Source organism: Rousettus aegyptiacus, unplaced genomic scaffold (genome assembly GCF_014176215.1).
Source record: "Rousettus aegyptiacus isolate mRouAeg1 unplaced genomic scaffold, mRouAeg1.p scaffold_m13_p_14, whole genome shotgun sequence".
Classification (NCBI taxonomy): domain Eukaryota; kingdom Metazoa; phylum Chordata; class Mammalia; order Chiroptera; family Pteropodidae; genus Rousettus; species Rousettus aegyptiacus.
Window position 1 is genome coordinate 13,827,508 of NW_023416289.1, and position 12,382 is coordinate 13,839,889.

The 12,382-nt window shown below is 46.7% G+C and overlaps 1 protein-coding gene across 1 annotated transcript in view; it reads left to right on the plus strand.

The window, feature by feature from the left end:
• The window catches only part of RANBP10 (RAN binding protein 10), a 58,100-nt gene that overhangs the window by 25,088 nt on the left and 20,630 nt on the right, over positions 1-12,382 (plus strand). The window lies entirely within an intron of this gene.

A 12,382-nucleotide genomic window follows, 5' to 3' on the forward strand; every position in this document is an offset into this window, starting at 1 on the left:
GAATTAGCTTGTCAATTCCTAGAAAGAAGGTAGCTGGAATTTTCATAAGGATTACATTGAATCTGTAGATCAGTTTGAGAAGTATAACCATCTTAATAATATTAAATCTTGTGATCCACTAGCATGGAATGTTTTCCTATTTGTTTAGATCTTCTTTAATTTCCTTCAACAGTATTTTGTAGTTTTTAGAGCATATGTTTTACATTTATTTTATTAGATTCATTCCTAAGTGATTTTTCTTTTTGATGCTACTGAGAATGGAAATGTTTTCTTAAGTTTATTTTTAGGTTATTCAGTGCTTCACTACTTGTAGAAAATTTAATTAGTTGATTTTTGTATACTGATCTTGCATTATAATCCTTTCTATATGTTGCTGGATTCAGTTGGCTAGTATTCTGTTGAGGGTTTTGCTTCTACTTTTATTTTCTTTGTCCTACTTTCCTTTGGTTTATTACTTTATTTTTTTCCATACTCTAGGTATAGTTATATTTTAGTTTTCTTACTAATAAAGGTAAGTGTTTATTATTTTTAAATACTACTTTGTCTACTCACAAATTTTGATATGCTGTTTTATTTTTTCATTTTAAAGTATTTATTACATTCTTTATTCTTAATTTCATTCCTGATCCAGGTCACATTCAAGAGAGTAGACTGCTCTGTAATTTTCATATGATTGGGCAGTATTTAATTATGTGTTTATCTGGCCGAACCTTACTCTGTTTCTTCATGATCAGGAGTATAATGTGGGCTGCCTTATTAAAAATTTACTTAGTTCTGGTTTATACTCAAGCACAATCAGGTTTTGTGAAATATGTAGGTACAGAGTTTGTTCCTGATCTATCATATAGTTTTCTGTACATTGGTTTTTTCTTATTTCTTTATATATCTATATATTTTATAATTTGTTACCAGGGGGCACAAGGAATTTGGAAATGATGTGCTGCGCCAAGGGCTTTGGGTTGGAGGGTTTGGGCAGCTGTGGGCCTGATGGCTGGCTGGCTAGCACTGGGTTAGGGAGACAGTGGGTGGGGTGTTATGGAGAGCCACTGAGGGGTTTAAGCAGGGTGTGACCTGCTGAGGTCAGAGGGGCACGAGCAGGTGCTAGGAGGCTGGTTAGGAGGCTCTCAGTGATTTAAAAGAGCGTGGTAGTACCTACCTTGAGTCCTGTGGAAGGTAATTCAGCTGTGCTTGATGTCTTTAGAGTAGTGGGTGATTGGACTGCAGTCTACGGGTGGTGTGCTTCCAGTGTTTTACTGATAATTTGTTTCAAGAATGCTTTTATTAATGATAGCCCACTGATGGCCATTTTAGAAGCCAAATCTCAGTGTCATTAGGGGCAAGTAGGAGAGCTTGAGTTGAGCAGCCCTCGTCTGAGTCAATCCAAGAAAAGGGGTTAACTTAGGAAGTCCAGTGTTGGCCTACCCAGCTGATGCTGTCAAGAAGTACCTGGTCTTTGGCTCTTAATCCTACCTTTTATGAGTCCTTGGAAGGAGAGGCCCAAGTGTGGAACTGAAGCCATTTTTTCTTATGGGTCTTAATCTGTTTGAGTGAAACCAATATGAACAGATGATGGACTGGTCCTAGAGAGAGTCTCTACCCCTTTCTTTCTGAAGTGTGTGCTTGTTAACTATAGTGGATAAGCTTCTTTCCCCCCCACCCTTCTCCTCTCTTCCTCTCTCTTTTTCTCCTCTACCCTGGGCAACTTGTTTCTTTAGTTTCTTTTGGGTCTTGTTCCTGATTAGAACTTAGAGTAGCTGAGTGAAGTGGGTGTGGAGGAGGCAGAGGCAGTTCTCACCTTCCTTGAAGGATCCAGAAAACTCTTGCTTTTCTTCACGAATGGTTGAGTGTGCTCTGCCAGGCCCTGAAGTGCAGTTAAAGGGCAGCCAGTGGGCCCTCCAGGCAATGGTATACAACTTACTCCTCTATCTGGACTCTGTCTGAGGAGATCACACCTCCAGAAACTTCAGCGCTTTGCATAAGGTCCAGCAGACAGTAAACCTGCTTACCTCAAATCGAGGTTTTCTTCCTGCGAAAATCAGATCCTCATGTATTCCCTATCTCTGCTGAAAGTCACTGTCCACTCTGGACCCCAGATAGGACTCCAGAATAATCTTCATGCCCTCCTTGCCCCTCATCCCATGGCTCTGCTACTCTCCAAATGTCTCTTTAATCCAGCCTCCTTCTCTATCCCTAATGTTATTACCTCTCCATTAGGCTATCTCCATGGCCTCCTGATTAATTGCTTTACCTCAGGCCCCTGCTCATCATTCCTTGTGTACACTCTGCCCCTCGCCTGCTTTTGGCCTCCAATCCTGTTGCCCTGTGGGCCCTGATCAGCCTCTTCTGCCACCTCTGCCCTTCATGCATGCCACACACCAGCATGTCTGTGTGGGGCCCCAAACATGTTGCAGACATTCTCCTTGATAGATGTCCTTCTTGCCCTGGGGGTGTTCTTTGTGCTTCTGATCCCCTGTGGAACCTTGGCTGACTCCTTCAACCTTGATTACATATATATCTTTGATGATGACACTTGCCTCCTGCCTTGTGTGGCTTTTTTACGCTTACCCAGTTGTGTCCTTGCTGGGTTGTGAGCTTCTTGGGACTCAGACACATCTTTTTTATCACTGCTCTCCCAGAGTGAACACAGATGTACTTGGGCTGTGGGAGGAGGCCATTCCTGCATTTTGCTGTGCTCAACGCAGTGCCTTCAGCAAGCCAAGTGTGGTGGAACCAGTCTTGAGTCAGGTCCCTATTAGACTGCAGCCTGTCTTTAGCTAGAAGCCTTTATTTGGAGCTCAGCCTCCCTGTACTGCCCTCACAATCGTGCTGATTGCAGGGCCCCCTCATCCCCTTCTGTTTGTCAAGATTCATTGTTAGTGAACCAACTACTGGCTCACATTTGGTCATGAGAGGAAACAGACCTCTAGGGCTGTGGTGGAGCAGTGTTGCTCAGTGGTTGAGAGCATTGACTCTGTATTTGCATCATGGTGACTGTGTTACTTGGAGCAAGTTACTTCTTTGTGCCTCAGTTTTCTCATTTGTAAAATGGAAGTAATACTAGTACCTAACTCATATATGGGATGGTTAAGAAGATTAAGTGATTAGTTCCTGTAAAGTGATTATAATAGTGCCTGATACAAAAAAAAAGGGTACATAAATGTTAGCTTTTGTTATTGAGAATGGTACTTTTTTCCTACCTAAGGAAGGAATTACCTATACATCCAAGGTTCTTTTATGAATGTGTGTGTATATCAGAGTGGAGTTGGCTATAATCAAAACTACATTTTCTCTCCAGTCCTTATGTTTTCTGTATTTGAGTAGACATGTTAGCTGGAGTTGAATTGTGGTGGAAGAGGATGGCCCAGCAACCAAAGTCAAGTTGTTGATGTTTTAAGTGTTTTCTTGTAGGTTTTCTTGTGCCGGCTCAGCAGGAGCCCTATAGGGCTCTCAGGGTCAGAGGGCTCCTGTTCTGGGGAGTGTCTCACTTGGCCCTGGGAGCAGGTGGTAGTAGAGAGTACTTCTCATATGAGGCTGTGGGGCTCATAATTTCCTTGGAGCTTGTAGGCATGTCTTAGCTTGTATGGTCAGAGGTTTCTGTTGGACGATGTGGAAGCTTTAATGTTTATCTTTCATAAGGAGTTTTCGGCCTCCCTAAGCGTGAAATGAAGGGAGAGGTGTGGCCCAAAGTAAGAATGTCAGAACCCTTGGCTAAATGGCTTGGAAGCGAGACAGGATGATTGCAGGCAGGTGAGTGCACCTGTAGCCCCATCCACCTGTTGGTGAACTGGCAGTGAACAGCAGGGGCTGGGATCCTTGGATTGGGGAAGCAAGGAGAAAAAGTCAGGAGTATGGATAGAGAACAGGGTTTGGGCTTCTTCCAAGCTTGACTACTTTGAGGGGAGTGAGGGTAGGACAGATCTTCCTTCTGGTCTTATGCCTTAGACAGAATGAGAGAGACTCAGGCTGTGTTGATAGGAGGCCCCATTAGAGCTGGGCAGCTGATAAATTCCTCCTTGCCATGTCTTTGGAGGAGGCAACTGTTCTTTTGGTGTGGCGTATATTACCTTAACTACTACAGCCCCTCAGAAGAGAACCATTGAGGCATGCTTTCCTTGAACTGTTGTGAAAGAAGCAGCTGGAAGAACCATAGCTGAGGATTTAGGGTGAGGGGCATATTTTCTGAAGCAGATGGCACCTAGCAACTACACCTCGGAGTAGGTGGAGCAGGGCAAAAGGACTGTCTGCCTTTCCGCAGTATGGTCTTGTTCAAGTGAGCATCTTTTCCTCCCCCCGGAGCTTTCCTTACTGAGCCTGCTCTGAGTGGGCTGTTAAGAGCATGCCCCTGGGAGTGTTTGTGTCCTGATCCCTGTGGTTGAACCCTGCTTCTGCTGGGTGGGACACATTCTGCAAACAGCTGATATTTCACATCTAAACGTGCCAGAGGAGAGCAACAGCAGATGGCAGAGATGCGGGCAGAACAGCAGGGGTCCGTGCCAGGTTCACGAGGGCAGAGGCTAGCCCCCATCAGTGTGGCAGGCACTGACAATATGACAGTAAGTAACAGGGTGTTGTTCCATGTCTTTCCTCCCTATCCTTGTAAGGGTATAGCACATACATGCAGTGTTGGTGACTTAATAGCAGGTGGCTTTGCGTAGTGGATGTCTTAGAGATTACTAACATGTAGGTGGGTTTCCTGTAGTCTGAAAATGCTGTTTTTCTCTGTGCCCGCCCAACAGATACTGCTTCCATCTCATTCCATGTAGCCCGGGGACCCTTGTTGCTCACAGCCGATGTGCCCCGACTGTGTCCACCATTAATCACCACCTCTCTAGGAGCATTTCTTATGCCAGAATCTATAGTACTTCACAGAGGTTTGCCATGTGGCTGCTTAGTCCCAGTCTCCATGAGGGAAGCTATGCCTTTCCAACTGGGTGGGTTGAGCCATCATGGCGCCACCGGGCATCTGGGTGTACCTTGTCCTGATTCTGGCAGAGCACTTGGGAACAAACCTCAGCTCCCTTGGCATGATCGTAGACGCCATATAAGCCTCCCGAGTGAGTGCCAATTGAGGCTGGTGAAGAGAAGAAGCCAACTGATGATGGCCCTGCAGTTCAAGTCTATAGAGATCTCGAGGTAGCCCATCTTGGAAAAGGGAGCAGCCAGGAAATTCTCCGAAGCCACTGGGCAGTTGCCCAGGACCAGGGCTATGGGGAGGTAGGTTGGGGTTTGTGTGTCCGGTGCTGCCCAACCCCTCGCTGCCTTTCTCACTCTATTCTTTCTCTGTCTGAGATACTCTAGGGAAGAGACCTGGCTGGGAGTGGACGGGTGGATACCCAGAGGCTCTGGCAGTAGGTTCTGTTTGCTGGGCAGTCCAGAACAGAGAGTGGTTTAGCAGTTGGGCCCAAGGGTCAGGTAACTGGTCAGAGCCCTTGGTGGTTCATGTGGTGGTTAACGCTACCAGTGCTGCAAGACCACCACGGCCCCTGCTGAGGAACTGGTTTCATGTAAGAGGCCCTCTGCTTCCCCACGGCTCCTCCTCCATGGGTCAGCAGCACCCTTGGCTCTATGGCCAGCTGAGCCCATGTCCCTTATTCCTGGGCCTCTTTCCTCACCTACAGAGAGACCTGTATTACCATGACTGCTCGGCAGCCTTTTGAAATGAGGCAACTCAATCAGGCCTGGAAGTTCCTGTTCCTGGTCTTGGGAATTTCTTGTTTATGGTATCCTATTTTCTTCTTCCAAATGCCATCTCCCAGTCTTTGTAGCACAGAGGTAAAAATTCTGGATTTGAGACTGATTTTCAGGACAAGTTAAGTCTTTTGAGATAAGAGGTTTCATCGACAGCAGAAGGGCCAGTTCTGAAACCTGAGTTTGTCAGTGTCTGAAAACAGAGATTCTCAAGTGTCCTCCCATGTGTCTGGAGCTGGGGCCACTTCAGGGTGGAGCTGAGTGGGGACCAGTTACTGCTCAACCCCTTGCCTCTCTAGTGCTGAGCAGAAGAAGATGGTATGTAGGGGTTCTGGAGACACTGGAATACCATGCCTGGGCCTCCTTTTGGGAAGGGTTTTGTGCATGCCCATCTCACAGGCTTTTACATTACCAAGGTTACCCATCCACTGACTCTCCTTAAAGGTTCAAAGGGAACTCAGTATAAACAAGGAACAGCCAAACCCAACCCCACAGGAGACATACCAATGCCTGGGAGCTGAGAACAGTGCCACTCCTTTCCTTAGCCTGATTCAGCATGAATAACAGACCCAGCCTGTCTTATGAGAGCCTGGGAGGTAGGCAGGTATGCCAAATGCCACATGAACCATGTCCTAGTCAGACCCAGCTAGACTCATGTGGCTGCCTCTGGGCCTTTCCAGGTATTGGTTTCTTTTGGGGTGGGGGAGGACTGTGACTTGTGGAGGGCTTTTTTATATGCAGGTGCTGGCTACATAGATGCTCTCCCTGTCCAGGCTTCAAGTTAGAACCTGACACTTTCTCAGTAGAGCCTGGGTGCCCCAATGATGGCAGGCTCTACCCGGTGTCAGCCCCTGGTGTCAGCTACCTGCAGAGATAGCCTTTTTCTCCTGCCCTTTACTTTGGCTTCTGTGCTGAGTACTATGAAGAGAAGAGCCCAGGGAATCCCTGGCCCCTCCGGCCCAGGGCTGCCAGAGCCATTGCCTTATTCCTTGGTCCCATGGCTCAGGGTAACAGCCATGTGAGTACTGTGATGGACCTCTGATGCCACTCCATAGCATTTGCTGAATGAAAAAATCTCTTGCTTTTCCATTATCGGTTATTGAACTGCTTCAGGCAGTGCTTCGGTCAGATATTTAAAAGATACTTGAGGTTATGGGAAAGGCATCTGTCTGATAGATTTCTGGGGAGGGATAGCTCTTAGTGAGTAACTACCCTTGAGAAGCAGCCCTGCCCCTTAGGTCCTCCATGGCACATGCACTCTTCACAGCAATCCCAGGCTCAGGAATCACCCTGGGCAAGCCAGCCCAGCTCCCTTCCTCCATAGCCAGCCTCAAGAGTGACATTCTGAGAGCTACTGGACATAGCTTTTGAGCTCTACCAAGTGATACAGTGGTCAGTTGGCCTCCCTAGGAAACTGGGAACAACCAGGAGTGGAGCAGGCCTCAGACTGCTATCAGCTGGCAGTTAGGAGAGGTGGATGGTGAAAAGCTCCACCACCCCTGCCAACTCCTTAAGGGAAAAAAGAAACAGGCAGTCTGAAGCACCTGGGCTTGATCACTGAGCTAGTGCTAGAGACAGAGAGCGAAAGGAAACTCACAGGTGAGTGCCTCCTGTGGACTAGTATTCTATGTCCATTCTTATTTAACTCGTCTACCAACCTGAAAGAGAAGTTCAGTTATGCAAACTTAGAGGGGCTAAGAAGTGACAGAATTGGGATTCAAACCCAAGTTTCTCTGACCTCAAAGTCCAGTGATGACTGAGACCCATTTATTGGGGAGAGATGGCTGGTTTGGTTGGCATGGGAGTCAGTGCTCAGGCTAACTTTGTGAATAATGCATGGGCTGGACTCTGTCCAGGTCAGCCGTGGGCCGAGACCAGAACCTAGTGGACAGGCAGAGTACCAGCCCTTTCCAGGGTTCTGTGCTAATGTGCTGATTGATGATGTGGAATCTTTTTACTTGGCAGTAGGAGTCCTCTTCATTCCTAGCTGCCCTGGGACTGAAGCCTTTGATGTGTCCTGGTAGGTAGGAGTGGCATGGGATGGGCTCCTTCCCGGAGCAATCATGCTGGAGTCCCTTGCACCGCCATGGGGAGTCTCCCACCACTAGGGCACTGTAATTGGGGATGGCATCTGGGAGTGCCAAGATGATGAACCATTTCCTTAGCCACCTCCACACTTCTGTGACTGGGACTTCCCCTTTGATCAATGATGGAAGCAGAAGTGGGTGGTGCCAGAGCATCTGAACTGTGCACCTGGAGCCTCCTGCCTCCTGGCCTGAGTGCGGCTTGGCTTCTTGCATCACTGGCATCTGAGAGGTGTCTGATGTGGCAGGGGATAGGCTTTTCTGTTTGGGCGCCAGGCTGGCTACCCATCATTTCTCTCTGGGAGTGACAAGGCTTACTCTCTTTGGAGAGGGAAGAATGGTTAGCTGAGTGGCACTCTCTGTCAGACATCCTCTAATTTACAGCACTTAGATCTGACTTTCTATAGGACCTGATCTAGGCAGCTGTATCCCCTTGTTTTCTTCTGACCCTCACATGGTACTGTCCTCTGAGGTATCTGGCTCTGGCTCTTCAGTGAGGGTGACAAGTCTCATTTCTGGGCACATCACCCTAGCCTCAACATGAGGCCTATCCAGGGGAACTACTTCTGCTGATAGAGTCCATGCTTAGAAAAGTTGTTGACTTTGGTTCCGGGGTAGGAGTGGGGGTAGGGAGGGAGGTCCTATGCTAAAGCAGAGGGTGGTAGGGCTGGATGGGAGGCTTGCCCAGTCATCTTCCTCTTTCCTGTGATTGGATTGGGGAGCACTTCAGAAAGGAGGAGTTGGTGGCTTCACCCGCATGATTTTCTGCTTGGTCCTCACCTGAGTGTCCCTCAAAAGAAAGAGAACTGAGCTTCTGGATATTGTTAACTATAAGACCACAGGTTTCATGAAGCTTCTCAGTGCCTCAGTTTCTTCACCCCTCAGATAGGGATTATAACACCTGCTGATCCGTTCCGAGATTGGAATGTTTCTCACAATGGATACCTAGGGCCTTTTGACGATGATGTCTAATTGCTCCTCCCTCATTTTTTAGAGAAAGGAACCAAGCTCTAAGGAGGTAAGTGACTGCCCAGGGCCTTCCATCTTGGAGGGAGAGTGCTGTGGCCAGGACCGGGCTGCAGGAAGCCCTTTAGGCCACACTGGCTGCCCTGGCACTTGGCTATAGTTTCTCTTTTTAACAGAGACCAAACCACCCTCTGTAGGACCCTAGCCTGAGATTGACAACAACAGACTGGCTACAAAATGTGCAGCGGTGGCTAGGCCTTGGTCTTATGGTTTTTCTCCTATATCCCCAATTCCTGAGAACAGCAGCAGTAGGACCAGCTTCTCAAGGACTGGGGAGAAGGTTTGTCAAGGGGGGAATGAATGAACCTACTCAGTAACTTCATGCCTTTTCACATCTCCTCATCTATTTTGGGTTTCTGATACCTTTCTCTTGTGTATCATATTAGGACAACACAGTAGGAAAATCCTTTAGTGACTTCATTTTAAGTTTTCACATCACTGTTTGTTTAGTGAGTGTTCTCCATCACAGCCTTGCCATACCTGGGACGAGCCACAGTCATCTCACCTGCCTTGGATAGCCAGCTTGGATGTCTAATAAGACATCTCAAGCTTAACATGTGCAAAAGCCCTTCTCGTCTGCCCGTCTTTCTTGTCTCTTGATAAATGCTACCACCATCCACCCATTTGCCCAGGACAAAGAAAGACCTGGGAGTCATCCTTGTTCCTCTCATACCATCAGCACCTACATCCAGCGAATCCTGTCAACTCTGTTCTGAGTCTTTCCTAAGTGTCACTCAGCTCCAGCCCCAGTGGCCACTTTTCTGTTTCTCAGACATCCTGAGCTCTTTCCCTTTATGCCAAATGTTCTTCCTTCTGATTCTTTTATCAGGCAAACCACTGCTCATGGGTCACACCACTCAGTGAGGACCTATTTAACTACTCTATCCTGGTCAGTTTCCATCCCCACTCCAATTTCTAGCTCATCATCTGGCTTTGTTCTCTTCAGAGCACATTTTATCTACCAGTTGTTTTCTTGTTTGCTTATTGGTTTTCTCATATATTATGTCTTCTCCTTTCACACCACCCTCTACTCCCTCTGTCAACTCCATGACGTAGGCCTTTGTTAACTAATTGGTGGCAAGTGGATGATGCTTGTGCTTTCCAGAGGACGGGAAGTTAGCACAGTGGTCCTATAGGTGCTGTTACTAAATGAGGTATCTAATAACATTCCGTTTTTAACTCCAAGCTGCCTTTTGCACCTTATATACACACAGAAGCTCTTAAATGTGTTTGGAAAAATACTGGCTATAAAATGATAGCTTCAACTGAAGATACATTACAACTCTGATTTTCTTGGAAAAGCTTTTAACTTTATAGCACTGTGAGGAGACAGGAGCTGAGGTGTTGCTTCTCTGCCCTAATCTTTCCAGATGGTCAATAACTTCTATAGCCAGAGGGGACTGTTTTAGTAGCCGGTTGCTGCTATAACAATAGCAGTGGCTTAAAATAATCATCTTACAGTTCTGGAAGACAGAAGTCCTAAAATCAAGGTGCCAGCAGGGTAGTGTTCTTTCCGAAGTCTCTAGGGAAGAATCTGTTTCTTTGCCTTTCCTAGCTTTTAGAGTCCATCTTCATTCCTTGACTTATGGTCCCATCATCCATCTTCATGACTTATGGTGCCATCATCCATCTTCAAAGCCAGCACTGTAGCATCTTCTAGTCTCTCTCTGCTTCTGTCATTACATTGCCTTTTCTGACTTGAGCCCCCTGCCTCTGTCTTATAAGGACCATTAGGATTTCATTTTGCCCCCTGCCCCTGCATAATCCAGAATAATCTCCCTATTTCAAGAGCCTGAATTTACCTACTTATGCATACTCTTTTACCCTGCAAAGTAGCATATTTACAGGTTCTTGGGATTAGGATATGGATATTTTGGGAAGCCTTATTCAGCATACCCAAGGGACTGTGTGAGTTCTTTTCCTTTGGGCAAATCTATATAATTGATCAATTATTTGGGAATTGAAAAAAAAAAATATGGAAATGTATCTGCTTTCCAGCTAGGCTGAGGTGATAGTGAATACTGAATTGACTCTCAATAAATATGTGTTTTTTTGAGCTCTTCAGTTTTTTACAATTTAAAACTCACATTTATAGCTCGAGTTAAAAATCTGAAAATTCTATTGTAGTTTTGTCAAAATAACTATATAGTTTATTTTTGAAGAAAAGTATTCAAAATATTTAAGTTTTTATTTTAGGTCTTTGAAAATGTAAACATCTGTTGTTTTTGTGGAAATTATTAAGTTCCCCGTACACTAAGACAAAAATATCTCCCAAATATCCTTGAGTCACTAAGTAGGAAATGATTCTTCTGGGTTATTTCACTAGCTTTGATAAATCAAATGGCCACATTATTATTAGGTTTTCTAGAATACTTACCAATTCAATCTGAGTACACTAAAAAAGAAAGAAAGAAAGAAAGAAAGAAAGAAAGAAAGAAAGAAAGAAAGAAAGAAAGAAAGAAAGAAAGAAAGAAAAAGCCTTCCAGCTCATGCCTTCTACCTTTTAGACAGTAAAATCTGCGTAAAAGATCTGTCACGCAGGATCATCCTGTGAGAGAAAGAAGAGGGCTGGGACTGGGTGGAGGTGTGCATGCCGGTCTGCTGGCTGTGGCTGCCTGGTGAGGCAAGAGGGTAGGTGTCCCCTGGAGGGCAGAGATGGGCAGCTGTGTCCTTCAGACAGGAGGCACCAGGGCCTGTGTCTTCCTCTAGGGCTGCGGTCTAGGCTTTCCTTCATCAATGGCCTGCAGGCCCTCTGACTCACTACAAGACTGAGATCCCAGGTCCACAGCTCTCTAAAAGTAGTGCATCTGACCACTCGCCTCTGGTAATGAGCAGGGGTTTGGGGATGGTTTCCCTGCCAGGGTGGTTACCACCCCAAGTGAAACAGGACCTGTTGACAGGAAGGGCATGGGTTTTGGAACCTAAAGTTTTGGGTTCAAATCCCAGTGCAGGCACTTCTAGCTATGTCGGCTGGTAAGCGAGTCCCCCAGTCTCTTGGTGAAGTGAAGGTGACAGTACCTGTTGTGCCACGCACTCAGGGTTATTGCTGTGCTCTCCTAACAGGTTGCCACATTGTAGTCAGTTACTGTGTTGCATTTGAGAAGTCCCCATGCTCCATCTGAGGGATTCAGGAGGGGAGGGTTGGGAGGACCACTGTGACAGGTGGGATGTGTGCATATGGATCCTGAGTCTGGGGAAGCTGGTGGGCATGCCTGGGGCCACCAAGCTCAGTCTGAGTCAAACCTGGAAGGATGATTGTCACTGCTGTCCAGCTGGCCATTCTTCATCTATGGCCTTCTGTAGACCAGGTGAGCAGCCGCTACTACTGCAGGTGTCACCACCAGGAACCATAGGGCTTCCTGTGTTGAAGCCTGAGGAGAGGCCTTGCCTACGATAGCCACATTAGCCTGCCTTTTGGTACAGGAATGGGCATCACTGTGCCCCAGAGAGCCATTTACTGAGGTCATTTGATTTGTGTACCCACGAGCAATATAGGCCCTTCCCGCTCCCCAGCATGGGATAGTGTAGAAGTGGGTTGATACCCAGAGCAGCATTTTGTCCTCTGAGCCAGGCAGTCTCAGTGT